At 46.0% G+C, this 12916-nt stretch overlaps 1 long non-coding RNA gene across 1 annotated transcript in view; it reads left to right on the plus strand.

Annotated features, from left to right (window-relative positions):
* The window catches only part of LOC146344295 (uncharacterized), a 53929-nt gene that overhangs the window by 20636 nt on the left and 20377 nt on the right, over nt 1-12916 (plus strand). The window contains exon 2 of the long non-coding RNA XR_014792605.1: nt 10226-10353. This is a non-coding gene — a long non-coding RNA (uncharacterized LOC146344295). The remainder of the gene's footprint in view (nt 1-10225; nt 10354-12916) is intronic.

A 12916-nucleotide genomic window follows, 5' to 3' on the forward strand; every position in this document is an offset into this window, starting at 1 on the left:
AGCTGGTCCAGGGACTACAGAAGCAGGCAAGCTCCCAGAGAGCGAGCGAACAGAGCGAGCGAACAGGGGGAGCAAACAGGAGTTGGCCAGGGGAGTTGCAGTGGTTGAAGAGACAAAGGAGACAAAGGAGACAGAGGCTAAGAGGTAAGTGGGTTGCAGGAAGCCCAGGGCGCTGCCCTTTATCCTTCTGACTGGCTGTGAGCTCACCAGGAGCTTCTGAGAGCTCCAACTGAATTGGAGGGGTGTGGCCTGAGTACTCCCAGCAGCTGACTGGGCGGGAAGCTTCAGTCTGTTTCCCGCCTCCCAGCTGAGCAGAGCAGAGCAGAGCAGAGCAAGCTGCTCCAGCTGGTCCAGGGACTACAGAAGCAGGCAAGCTCCCAGAGAGCGAGCGAACAGAGCGAGCGAACAGGGGGAGCAAACAGGAGTTGGCCAGGGGAGTTGCAGTGGTTGAAGAGACAAAGGAGACAAAGGAGACAGAGGCTAAGAGGTAAGTGGGTTGCAGGAAGCCCAGGGCGCTGCCCTTTATCCTTCTGACTGGCTGTGAGCTCACCAGGAGCTTCTGAGAGCTCCAACTGAATTGGAGGGGTGTGGCCTGAGTACTCCCAGCAGCTGACTGGGCGGGAAGCTTCAGTCTGTTTCCCGCCTCCCAGCTGAGCAGAGCAGAGCAGAGCAAGCTGCTCCAGCTGGTCCAGGGACTACAGAAGCAGGCAAGCTCCCAGAGAGCGAGCGAACAGAGCGAGCGGTCAGGGGGAGCAAACAGGAGTTGGCCAGGGGAGTTCGGCAGGGGAGGTCAAGGGGGAGGCCCCTAACATTTTTTTTTTATTTTTCTTTACTAACTTTTTTCCATTTATTTGTCTTGTAACACACACTTCCACACCAGTGGGACTCTGCTTTTAACCTCTACTGAGTAGAGGAGCAGGCACAGGCTAGTCTAGAACAATCACAAAGCTAGACACAAAAAGGGAAAAGAGGCAATGGAAGGACAAGACTCTCCAGTGGTGGTGACCTGCAAGGTGTGTGCAATGTTTGTTTTCTTGCCTGAGAACAACATGGCCTACACCTGCAACAAGTGCAAGTTGATCACGCTGCTGGAGGAAAAAGTAAGTGGACTGGAGCGGCGACTGTCAACCCTCCGGGGAATAAGAGAACACGAAGAGTTCTTGAACAGAATGGGGGAACTACAGCAGCAAAGGGCAGACCAGAAGCTTGAAGAGCAACAGCAAGATGAGGCAGTGGGAAATGCTGAGGTGAAGAAAAATGGAGTAGAGGATACTCCTTGGAAAACGGTGACAGTTAGGAGAAGAAGAACTAGACGCCACTCTGCACCAGTGGAAGCGGTGGAGCTGTGGAACCGATTCCAGGTACTTGCAGATGAGACTGGAGGACAGCCTGCAGAGGAAGAATCACAGGGGAACCTGCATGAGAGTGAGCAAGAGGCTAAAGGTCAGTCAAACAGAGGCGATGAAACCCAGGCCTACAAGAAGAAGAAGAGAAGAGTGGTAGTAGTGGGAGACTCCTTGCTGCGTGGGATCGAGACCCAAGTATGTCGCGAAGACCCATGGACTCGCCAGGTATGTTGTCTCCCGGGAGGACAGATTAGAGACGTGACTGAAAGGTTGCCTGCACTCATAAAGCCCACTGACAGGTATCCCTTTCTTCTCATCCATGTGGGAACAAATGATACCGCCAAGCGGAGCTACGAAGAGATCACGTCAGACTTTGAAGCTTTGGGAAGGAAACTCAAGAACTTTGGGGCCCAGATAGTTTTCTCATCCATCCTTCCAGTAGTTAGAAGAGGGATAGAAAGGGAACGAAAAATACTCCGGGTGAATGACTGGCTACGAAGGTGGTGCCGACAAGAGAGATTTGGATTCTGGGACCACGGGCTATACTTCCTGGAAGATGGGCTGTTGGCTAGGGATGGGTTGCACCTCACAAAGGCTGGGAAGAACGTGTTTGGCCACAGCATGAAGAACTTCATCAGGAGGGCTTTAAACTGAATCCTACGGGGAAGGGAGATGTAATGTTGGGGGTAACAATGGACGTAGGCGCATGCACTGCAATGGAGAGAACAGCGCTGATAGCGCCCAATAATAGTCTTCAGACACATGTAGGAAGAAAGCCAGACTATGAAGCACATAGTCTTCGATGTCTATATACTAATGCCCAGAGTATGGGAAACAAACAGAACGAACTTGAACTCTTAATACAGGAGGGAAATTATGACTTGATAGGTATAACTGAGACTTGGTGGGATGACTCTCATGACTGGAATACAGCAGTTGAAGGATATAACTTGTTCAAAAAGAACAGGAGGAACAGAAAGGGAGGCGGGGTTGCACTGTATGTGAAAAATACATATCTCTGCACAGAAATACAGGAGGAGGAGCTTGGTAGCCCCATCGAGAGCATCTGGGTTGAAATAAATGGAGCAAAGAATAAAAGGAACCTGGTGGTCGGAGTCTACTACCGGCCACCCAATCAAGGAGAAGCCAAGGATGAAACTTTTGAAAAGCAAATAGCCAATGTTTTAAGGAAGCATGATGTAGTAGTAATGGGGGACTTCAATTTCCCCGATATTTGTTGGGAGACAAATTCTGCAAAACATGGCCCCTCCAGGAAATTCCTGACTTGTGTGGCGGATAACTTCCTCCTACAGAAAGTAGAGGAAGGAACTAGAGGATCGGCTATCCTTGACTTGATCCTAACCAACAGAGATGACTTAGTGGATAAAGTAGCAGTTACAGGAACTCTGGGGGAAAGCGACCATGTTGTACTTGAGTTCTTGGTTCTAAGGGAAGCAAAAGCCGAGTGTACTCAAACGCGTACCCTGGATTTTAGGAAAGCTGATTTTAATAAACTCAGAACAATGATCAGTAAGGTCCCATGGCAAGCAATGCTAGCGAGAAAAGGAGTCCAAGATGGGTGGGAACTTTTAAAAAAGGAAATTCTCAAGGCACAATCACAAACAATTCCAACAAGAAGAAAAGGTGGAAGACAACAGAAGAAGCCAATGTGGCTTCACAAAAAGCTTAGGGATGACCTGAAAACAAAAAAGGACACATATAGGAAGTGGAAAGAAGGCCAAGTAACAAAGGAAGAGTACAGGCAGGTAGCACAGAATTGCAGGGATGGCGTCAGGAAGGCTAAAGCGGAGAACGAGGTGAGGTTAGCGAGGGATGCTAAAAACAACAAAAAGGCTTTCTTCAGCTACGTGCATAGTAAAAGGCAGAGGAAAGAAATGGTTGTTCAGCTATTAAATAAGGATGGCAAAATGATAACAGAGGACAAAGAAAAGGCAGAGGTGCTCAATTCCTACTTTGGCTCAGTCTTCTCCCAAAAGAGGGTCTATGACCCCCCTGGCAAAGGCGAAGTACAGGCTGAAGGGGCAGGATTGCAGCTTGAGATCGACAGGCATATGGTCAAGGAACACCTCATTACTTTGAATGAGTTCAAATCTCCAGGGCCAGATGAACTGCATCCTAGAGTCATAAAGGAACTGGCAGAAGAGCTCTCAGAACCGCTGTCTATTCTCTTTGAGAAATCATGGAGGACCGGGGAAGTGCCAGATGACTGGAGGAGGGCTAACGTTGTCCCTATCTTCAAAAAGGGTAAAAAGGAGGAACCTGGGAACTACAGACCAGTCAGTCTGACATCAATCCCTGGGAAAATTCTGGAGCAGATCATAAAGCAATCCATCTGGAAGCACCTTGACAACAATGCAGTGATTACTCGAAGCCAACATGGATTTGTCAAAAACAAGTCCTGCCAGACAAATCTGATCTCATTTTTTGATCAAGTCACCTCCCTTGTAGACCGTGGGAATGCTGTAGACATCATATACCTCGACTTCAGCAAAGCTTTCGACAAAGTGCCCCATGATATCCTGATGAGCAAACTAGCTCGAAGTGGGCTAGATGAAACAACGATCCAGTGGATCCACAGTTGGCTACAGAATCGGACTCAAAGAGTGCTTATCAATGGGACCTTCTCAAGCTGGGGAGAGGTAACGAGTGGGGTACCGCAGGGCTCAGTCCTGGGCCCAGTGCTCTTCAATATTTTTATTAATGACTTGGAGGAGGAGGTGCAGGGAATGCTGATCAAATTTGCAGATGACACAAAATTGGGAGGGATAGCTAATACTTTGGAAGACAGAAACAAAATTCAAAGTGATCTGGATAGACTGGAGTGCTGGGCAGAAAACAACAGAATGGCATTTAATAGGGACAAATGCCAAGTTCTGCACCTAGGAAAAAGAAACCAAATGCACAGTTACAAGATGGGGGATACGTGGCTCAACCACACTACGAGCGAGAAGGATCTTGGAATTGTCGTCGATCACAAGCTGAATATGAGCCAACAATGTGATGTGGCTGCAAAAAAGGCAAATGCTATTTTGGGCTGCATTCATAGAAGCATCGCTTCCAAATCCCGGGAAGTACTAGTTCCCCTCTACTCAGCACTGGTTAGGCCTCATCTGGAGTACTGTGTCCAGTTCTGGGCACCACACTTTAAGAAGGATGCAGACAAGCTGGAGAGGGTTCAAAGGAGGGCAACAAAGATGATCAGGGGACTGGAAACAAAGCCCTATGAAGAGAGACTGAAAGAACTGGGCATGTTTAGCCTTGAGAAGAGAAGACTGAGGGGAGATATGATAGCGCTCTTCAAGTACTTGAAAGGTTGTCACAGAGAAGAAGGCCAGGATCTCTTCTTGATCATCCCAGAGTGCAGGACACGGAATAATGGGCTCAAGTTACAGGAAGCCAGATTCCGACTGAACATCAGGAAAAACTTCCTGAGTGTCAGAGCAATACGGCAATGGAACCAATTACCTGGGGAGGTGGTGGGCTCTCCCACACTGGAGGCCTTCAAGACGAGGCTGGACAGCCATTTGTCAGGGATGCTCTGACTTGGATTCCTGCATTGAGCAGGGGGTTGGACTCGATGGCCTTGTAGGCCCCTTCCAACCCTACTATTCTATGATTCTACTATTCTATAAGTCAAATTCTGTGCTCAGGGATGTTAGGAATAGGGCTGAAAATAAAACTGCCGATATTGTAATGCCTTTATACAAATGTATGGTGTGACCATACTTGGAATGAGGTAGGGTTGTGCACTAGATTCAGCTGAAGCCTTGAAGTCCAAGCTGAATTAGGCCCCTTCGGATTGCTTCTGGTGCTTCTTGAGATGATGTGGGTTTCTCTCAGAAGTGACCAGAAGCAAAACTGGACTCTGCTTGCCATAGCTTCATTTTTAATTTGCCTTCGGAAGCAGAGAGAAATAGGGTATCTTGCTTTCTTTCCCTAAATGCTGAAGAGGGGGAAGAGGGAGAGGGGTTGAGTGACTGACACCTTCTATTCATAGGGCACATTTTACCAGGGGCTCTCCAATCGCTGTGCTTTGGGGGAGGGCAAAGGGACTGTGAGATGGACATTTTTCTAATAAAACCAGGCTTCACTATGAAAAAAGCTTTAAACTGTTTTTCATTCGTCATCACTCCCTAGCTCCTTCACCTTTCCTTCTGAAATGTTGCAGGTGTCTTGCCTGGAGACCCTTGTATTATGCTTACCATTTTCATAGAAATGCTCCAAAAAACCATGGGGGGCAGAAGGCAAAGCAAACCACTCCCCCCCCCATTTGATAACCTCCTTTCCACATAAACCGCCACATTTATCCTTATGAAATTTTGCAGTTTTATTACTTAGGGCTACCTCTGTGATGGCCATCATTTCCCAAAGAATGGTCTACAAGGAACATAGGGGAATAAGTGTCCTTTTTTGGATACCCTCAAAATATAAATGCTGCTCTTGCACAAAACGCCCTGCACCAATTGATCTGAAACTTGGCAGGCTCAGTCTCCTCAGAAGGTGCAACTATCCCTGCAAATTTCATCCATTTCTGCCAAGAAAATTAAAAAAAAACTTATTGACAGTTCTCTTAAAAAAAAAATCAAAATATAAAGGTATGTAGCACTGCATCTAATGCTTCTGAAATTTGGCAGGCACAAATCTCTCCTAAGGGGCTACTATGCTTGCACATTTCATCCACAGCTGACACACTGAAAAAAACTTTATGACAATTCCCATGATAGTCAATGGGAAGCACAAAGCCGTGGATTTCGACATTTTGACTCAGGTTCAGTACCCGAGTCAAAGCAGATGGCATCCGAATTGGTCCGAGCAGAACTGAGCTGCTTTAGAAAGCACTGAATTGGGGTCTCTGAGTCAAATCTTGTAGTCAGTGTACACCTCTATAGTAAGGCATGGGAACCAGGAAGTAGGCATTGCTTGGAATCCCCCGATGGAAGACAGAGGAAGGTAGACATCTGCTGGAGCTCTGCCCTGGAGTGGAGGGAAGGAGAGACTGGGCGGGGGGGGGAGGTGTGACAACAAAGGCAAAGGGTACTTGCCAACACTTTTCCCTACATCTGAGGCCACAGGGAGCTACATGGGAACAAGAGAGTGAGTCTATATCTGCCAGTCTCTCCATACATGTCCCACACACACAGCCCCAGTAAACAAGGACAATGGAGAATCTCCTCTAGGAAACACAACAGTCAGCTATTAGCAGACTATCTCTGGCTGTAATCTGAGCTCACGGGTAAAGAAAACCATGGTAGTCTTTACATGAAGAAAGCTGGAGAATAATTTTAGAAAACTTATCAGGAACAGAGTAAATAGAACCCAAATTGCTCTCTGTGCAGCAATCTTGGATTAGGTTTGATTAGCCCTGCTGACTAAAGTAGAACTAAAAACATTTAGGCACTATCCACTTGGAAGGTGTCCTGCACAAGCCCCATTGAGGACAATAATGCTCTTGCGTACCCCCATTAATAGTTGAATACTCCCATTAATAACAGCACTTGTGGAGGAGGCTTTCCAGGAATACATTAATGTATTCATGCTTAATATGTTTATGGATTGGGCTATACATATTATTTTTGGTTGGAAGCATAGAGACAAAGGCAAAATGAACACCGCTTAAAATCCAAACTTCACTGCCTATAGCGAAATACTGAGGGCAGAGGGAGAGCCATGAATGTACTCTACCATCTGATTTATTGCCAGTTAATCCATCACATCTGTTCTCTGTCCCACTGGCAACATATAAACATTTTAAAGCAAGCAAAATGAGACACAGTCGTGGGGTGCTCTGAGTAGATCCATACAAACAGGGAAGAAAGAATTGTTAGTGGTTTTCATAGCACTGTGCAATGATGATTCTTGTCTCCAATTTATGCCATGTGTATTATTTCCCGTTAACCCTAAATTATGATTACCAAATAGGGCAGGCAGAGAAAAAGATACAATAGTGGCAGGTCAAAGAGTTTAGCTGTCTCCATTGGAGCCCAATCTTTACCCTAACCCCACCCAGACTACTTAATTACAAAATCTACTTCTGCTTCTTCAGCATCTGTGGTTGGGGCGTATATTTGGATCACTGTGATGTTAAATGGCTTACCCTGAATTCGAATTGAGATCATTCTGTCATTTTTTGGATTGTATCCAAGCACTGCTTTAGCCACTTTATTATTAATTATGAAGGCTACTGCATTTCTTCTGTGGTCCTCTTGTCCACAGTAGTAGATCTGGTGGTCATTTGATGTGAAGTGGCCCATTCCAGTCCATTTCAGTTCACTGACACCCAAAATGTCTATATTTAATCTTGACATCTCTCCAATAACCACATCCAATTTGCCCTGGCTCATAGATCTTACATTCCAGGTTCCTATGGTGTGTTGATCTTTAGAACATCAGATTCATCGTTCACCACCAGCACCATCGGCTACTAGCCATCATTTCGGCTTTGAGCTAGCTGCGTCATCACATCTGGGGCTAGTTGTACTTATACTCTGTTCCTCCCCAGTAGCATTTTGACCATCTTCTGACCTGGGAGTCCCATCTTCCGATGGTATACCGACATATCTGTGGTTGTACTGATCCATTTAGTTTTCATGGGAAGAATACTGGGGTGGGTTGCCGTTTCCTTCCCCAGGGATCGTATTTAGTCTGACCTCTCTGCCATGACCTTCCCGTCTTGGGTGTCCCTTCATGGTTTAGCTCATGACTTCATTGAGGTGCTCAAGCTCCAGCACCACGACAAGGTAACGATCTCCTTTGCTGAAGATTATCTAGAAAAAGTAAATAAATCCTATGGTCATAAGGGAATAGCAGATTTCCGGGGTTACCTTTTGTTTTAAGCAAAGGTTTTTTAAATCAAATGGAGGCATGACTGAGAGGAGGGGAGAAACAGAAACAAAAATAATAAAACATTATATTAGAGCTAATGTTTTAACTTTTGTAAACCGCCCAGAGATCTTCGGCTATGGGGCAGTATAGAAATGCAATAAATAAATAAAGTAACGAAGAATCTACTGCTTCTTGTTTACCATCTCTGCTCACTGCAAATGATCACAAGTTCTAACTTCACATATATATTTTTCTTGACTATCCCAAGCATGTTGCCCACTGCTGAATCAGAAATTACCGTGGTCAGCCGGAGCCCAATCAAATGAATTGAGTTGATACTTATTTTGTTATTTATTTTATTTATTAAATTAGTAAATCGCACATTCCACCTAACCAGGGGTCTAGGGCAACGTACAATACAAATATGGTTGAAACTTAAAATTAAGACTACAAGAGACCCAGGAACAAAATAACTCACCAAGGGTTGTTTTCGTGTTCTGGACCCAGGTTACAACATCTCATAATAAGTTGTATTAAAATTGAGGGGCCTAGTGCCAAGTGAAATGTTGGGAAGGCATTTCGTTGTTGTTTGCCTTGTTCTTAGTCTTCTTGGTAATCAATGACCTCAAGTATTGGTACTTTGGGTTTCATTCAGTTTATGCCAAACAAGCTCTGAATAGGAGCCCGATCAGTGAAAAAAGAAAGGCTGAGCTGAAACTGAGGTATCCTTTAAAGTATTTTTTCATTATCAAAATGCACTCTAAGTAATTTTGGGGGGAATGCAGTGAAAGGGGATGAAAGTCTTCACTTACTTAGAACTACAGACTTCGTTTGCCCTCAATGATGACACTATGGCCATGTTTCCACAACAATGGAAGGAGTAGCTAATGGAGGAGTACTGAATTTTTAAAAGGAATCAGCTCTGCTGTGAGCAGGGTTCCATGAGCAGATTCTACAGACCAGTAAAAATTGCTTCACAGAACAGACTTCCTGGTGGGGTTAGGGGTTAGAGTGAATGTCATCTGACTGGCAGGGGCTGCTCAACCAATAAGAGAGGCTCTCCCTCTCCCCCCCCCTTTCCCCTGAAGGTCCAGATGCACCTGCATTTCAGGAGCAAGCCTCCTTGAGCACAATAGGAGTTACTTTCAAGTACACACACATATGCTTGTGCTGGGAAAGGGCAGGAGGAGAACACAAAGATAGAAACCAGCCCCCATTTTAACCCGCAGTACCTCATTGACCACCATAGGAGTTACTTCTGAGGAGACACTAATGGGTTTGTTGTGGGAAAGAAATGGAAACCAGCCCCCATTTTAACTCTATAAGGAAGCTGTGGAGTAGTTACTTCCTAAAGCAATGAATCAGAGTCTTGAGAGCACGCTTAATCAAACTTAAGGAATTGGGCTTTGAAATGTGCCATGTCAATTGAGGGGGATCTCTGTAATTTCTGTGGTCATTCAGAGGGCAAGCTTCATTCAGCACATTGGGAGGAAACACCACTTGACTGGGGTCAAGGTAAAAGGCACATCCCTGGGCGGGGCTAGCATACCCGAGCTAAATGCAGGGGTTGGAGCATACAACAACTATACCGGGGAGAACACGACTTAAGGAAAATAATCAGACCTTAAGCAGTCTCAGGAAATCTGTTTTGTCCACGATAAGCTCTGAGGTGGCTGCTGGATGACCATGACGTCATGTATCCCTAACAACCTCAACACACAGCCAGCTAAGAGTAAATCGCTGGTGGAACCCCCCCCCCCCCCAGTACAGGAAGCAAAGCCCTAACTTTAAATCAGCTTTGTTTGCCCTCAGTGACATCAGCACATAGCCAAATCTGATTGGTTGTAGTGTGATGACATCTGTTGGAACTGAAGAGAAGTGAGAGCATTTCCTAACTGAAACTTACTCAAGTTTGACAAATAGCTTTCATAGCCACAATGGAACTTAATTATTCCATACCAAGATGCAGTCTTCAGATTGGCCAGCAAAGAGAAATCACTGAAAAATATGTTTCTTCAATCTATTTTATATTCTAGTTTGTGGTCACCCATGTGATGAGCATGCCTGTTTGAACAAACCCAACTGATCCCGAGTCATATCCATCTGTTGACTAGGCAAGATCTCACCTGAAGTCTGCTCCTGGTCCCAGTCCTTTTAGTAACAGGTATTTCCTCATATAGACATATTTTTTAAATCTAAAAATGCTTTATTTACAATCTGGCTAGTTTTTTTATGACTAGGTGTTTAATAGTCTGCTGCTTAGCAGTGTTCTCTTTAACGCTTTCTTTTAGTAGGGCCAGCCCTACCATTAGTTAGGGTAAGGTGGTAGATATTGTGGGTACCACCTTGGGAAAAGAAATGCCCACTCCACAGTGGCTCACTCTCCCGAGGTCAGTGTCATGAGAGGGGAGGAAATGGATGTTTGGGGGCAGGACAGTGGGCAGGTAGGAGAGAGGACATGGATCCACAAGCCTCTTGGCCTCTGAGGCCCAGTCTGGCAGAAATGGAAGGAAAGCCTCCATTGCTCCTGTTGCTCATCCTGTCCTGCACAGGACAGATGGCTCTGAGATTGGAGCCCTCCTCTTATCGAGCAGCACTCTGGTAGGATTGTGCTCTTATTTAGGGTCATTCCTCCACCACACAGTCACGCCTGTGCCAGGTATGGCATATTCTCAGTGTAGCATTTTCTGTTCTTTCAGTTCTCACCAGCCCTAGATATATGTGGATGGGTGCATACACTCTGCAATATAACAGTCAGTACAGGGGGCTTATGTACCACTACGCCCTCCCCAGAGCCATGGGTCACCAAGTTTTCCCTGTCTGGAGTACATGCACACATACTGGGGGCCCGTAGGGGGGAGGAAGTATGGAAGAGGCCTCTGTTGAGACCCATGCCCATACCTTCCCAGATGTAGAGTTGGGCCCATGCAGAGAAGGATCATGACCTTAGTTCATATTATACTTATACTACTATGGATGGGGTAGGGGCATCAGTAACATTTTTTGCCTCAAGCACCAAATTGTCTTGGGCCGCTTCCATCCCATTAGCCCAGTACCATCTTGTCTCATTTTTACTTTTATTACATACCATCATTATCACATTTTATCACATCTCAGCAGCAACAGCAGCTTCTATTTTGAGTCTCACGGAGGAGATTTGAGGATATGTGAACATACCCTGAAGAAGCACATAGCAAAACAGAAAGCAAAAGAACCATACACGTTTTAGACATAACAGCCAAGTATGGTCGATATTTGAAGTTGTAGTGAGGTTATAGTTGTAATGGTATCAAAGACAATGGAGTAAGGGAATGTGGTAGGCTGAAGCTATGACCTTTGATATGTACATAGCTAAAAAGTTAACATTTCCTGTGTTAATAGAAAGCTTTCTTCTTTAAAACAAATACAGATTTTTCCTATTTCTTAAAAAACAATTTAACCTAATTTTCATATAGAGCATGCAGAATAAGAGGGTTCCTCTCCCCCATTTTAAGCAAGGTAAGTTTAATCCTGCTTGGAAAAGCAGCAGAATAACCACACTGAAGACCTTGAATCCCATTCAGGTGGTTGGATGTCTAAATTATTTAAAGATTCTCTTCTCCCCTTGAAGGAAGTTTGGAGATGCTGTGAAATGCAATTATCAACCACTTCCTTAAATATAGAAGGAATAGAATAGAAAAGAACCCTACTTTGTGCAAAGGCCACTCTTTGGTAATGTGTAGGGGTGGACGAAAGTCACTTACCTTTCGTTGAAGCTTGTTCGTGGTGGGGGGGAGGCGCTTCGCTGCTCCCCCCGCGAAGTTCAGGCCGGGGGGGGAGGCTTCCTGCCTCGCCCTGGCCGAAATTCAGGCCGGGGGGGAGGCTTCCCGCCTCGCCCTGGCCGAAATTCAGGCCAGGGAGGAGGCTTCCCGCCTCGCCCGGCCGCGAACTCGAAAGTTTAAAAAAAAAAAAACGCCCCCGTGATAGGCTACGTGACGATTAACGTAGCCTATCACGGCTAGATCTGCAAAGTCAGCTGTGATAGGCTACGTTAATCGTCACGTAGCCTATCACGGGTGACTTAAAAAAAAAACACGTATGCTAATGGCGGCCCCCATAGGGAGCAGCCATTCGCGTTCCTTATTTGGTCGCTGTAGTCTACGTAAATCTTTACATAGACTACAGCGACCAAATAAGGAACGGGAATGGCGGCTCCCTATGGGGGCCGCCATTATCCGTACGCGCTTTTTTTTTTTTTTTTTTTAAGTCACCCGTGATAGGCTACGTGACGATTTACGTAGCCTATCACGGCTGACTTTGCAAATCTAGCTGGGATAGGCTACGTTAATCGTCACGTAGCCATTTTTTTTTTTCTTTTATTGCAATGGCGGCGGCGGCAGCCGGTCGAAAGACCAGCTGCCGCTCCCGCCCCGCACGAACAACCGCCGAACCGCCGGCCGGACCCGCCGCCGGGAGGGACATTCGGCGAAGGTAAGTCCCGTCCCGGGGGGTGGTGCGGGGGGGTGCGGAGGATTTCTCCCCGAAACTTGTTCGGGGGGCCGAACACGTTGGCGCTTGGCCCCCCGAAGTTTCGGGGAGAAATTCTCCGCCATCCCTAGTAATGTGCAATCCAGAGCACAATCCAAAGGCCTTCAGATATCACTGTTACACCTGATAAAACATTCTCTACACCAGGCTTTTTATCCCACAACTTTACCAGGGCTTCTGCTTCCCAATTCTTTGCAGGA

The sequence above is a fragment of the Heloderma suspectum genome, chromosome 5, assembly GCF_057233095.1.
Source record: "Heloderma suspectum isolate Gila_16-S chromosome 5, 16-S_ref, whole genome shotgun sequence".
In the NCBI taxonomy this organism is placed as follows: domain Eukaryota; kingdom Metazoa; phylum Chordata; class Lepidosauria; order Squamata; family Helodermatidae; genus Heloderma; species Heloderma suspectum.